The sequence below is a fragment of the Nomascus leucogenys genome, unplaced genomic scaffold (genome assembly GCF_006542625.1).
Source record: "Nomascus leucogenys isolate Asia unplaced genomic scaffold, Asia_NLE_v1 001500F_34007_qpd_obj, whole genome shotgun sequence".
Classification (NCBI taxonomy): Eukaryota; Metazoa; Chordata; class Mammalia; order Primates; family Hylobatidae; genus Nomascus; species Nomascus leucogenys.
In genome coordinates, this window is record NW_022097593.1 from 26,202 (window position 1) to 27,847 (window position 1,646).

A 1,646-nucleotide genomic window follows, 5' to 3' on the forward strand; every position below is an offset into this window, starting at 1 on the left:
GGGTCTCAATCTATTGCCCAGGCTGGAGTGTAGTAGCATGATCACGGCTCACTGCAGCCTTGACCTCATGGGTCCAGGTGATCCTCCCACCTCAGCCACCTGAGCAGCTGGGACTACAGGTGCATGCCGCCATGCCTGGCTAATTTTTGTGTTTTTTGTTTGTTTGTTTGTTTGTTTTGAGAAACAGGGTTTCACTACATTACCTAGGCTGGTCTCAAACTCCTGGGCTCAAGTGATCTGTCTGCCTCGGCCTCCCAAAGTGCTGGGATTACAGGCATGAGCCACGTGCCTGGCTGCATTTTGTGGTTTTAACTGAGCATTTTATATGATTCAATTTTCTTAAAATATCAAGAAAAATAGTAACTTTACAGTGGAGAAATTTGTGATCAAAGTTAACATCACCAGTAAAAAGACAAATAGATACCATGTGTCTCCTGACGTGATCATTGAGAAGGGCACAACGTCATTTATCTGGTATTCCTGCCAAAAAATGCATAACTCGAATTAATCATAAGGAAACATCAAACAAACCCAAATTAAAGGACATTCCACAAAGTAACCTGACTGTACTCTTCAAAATGTTGAGGTCATAAAAGATAAGGAAAGACAGAAGGAAATGTTTCAGTCATAAAGAAGACGTGACACATAACAACTGAAGGTAACTCATGGTCCAAGATTTTCTTTGCCTATAATGAATGTTATTAGGACAATTGGAAAAATTTGAATAAGACCATTTAGTATAAATATCAGCATTAGTTTCCTGATTATGATGTTTATATTGTGGTTCTGTAACAGAATGGCCTTGTTTTTAGGAAATCTATACCGTATTTTGAGATAAAGATATAGGTAGGTAGGTAGATAGAGCAAATGTGGTAAAAGGTTAACATCTGAGGAATCTGAGTGAGGGTATATGGGAATTCTTTGTAGTATTCTTGGAACCTTTCTGTAAATCTGAAATTATTTCAAAATAAAAAGTTAAAAACTTCTGAAGGTACTTAGAGTCCTAGTATTTAGATGGTATTAGAGAAGAGTGTTGTAGTAGTTGTGTTTTTAAATGTCAATGTTTATAGTACTCCAGAAATTATATCCTTTGCAACTATTCAATTTACAATGAAAATGTTAGATATCAACCTAAAAGTGTGAGAGTTTTTAGGGCAGTAAAACTTCTGTATACTACAATGGTGGATACATGTCATTATACTTTTGTCTAAAGTTATAGAATGGGCTGGGCAGTGGTGGCTCACGCCTGTAATCCTAGCTACTTGGAGGCTGAGACACAAGAATCGCTTGGACCCGGGAGGCAGAGGTTGCAGTGAGTGGAGATTGCGCCACTGCACTACGGCCTAGGTGACAGAGTGAGACTCTGTCTCAGAAAAAACAAGAACAACAACAAAAAAAACAAAAACAAAAAACCACAGCCAAGTGCGGTGGCTCACACCTATAAAAGTTACTCGAATTAGTTCTTTTATTTTTTCCTCCAGTATGGTTATGTCATTCATTTGAAATACATTTTGTTTCATTTGTTTCTTTATATTGCATCATGTGCTCCCCCCTCATTCTTAGATTTTTACTTGTTTTCCTTTCAATTTATAAAACATATAAATTAGCATGGTTCTGAAACTCAACTGTACAAAAAGGTCCACTCA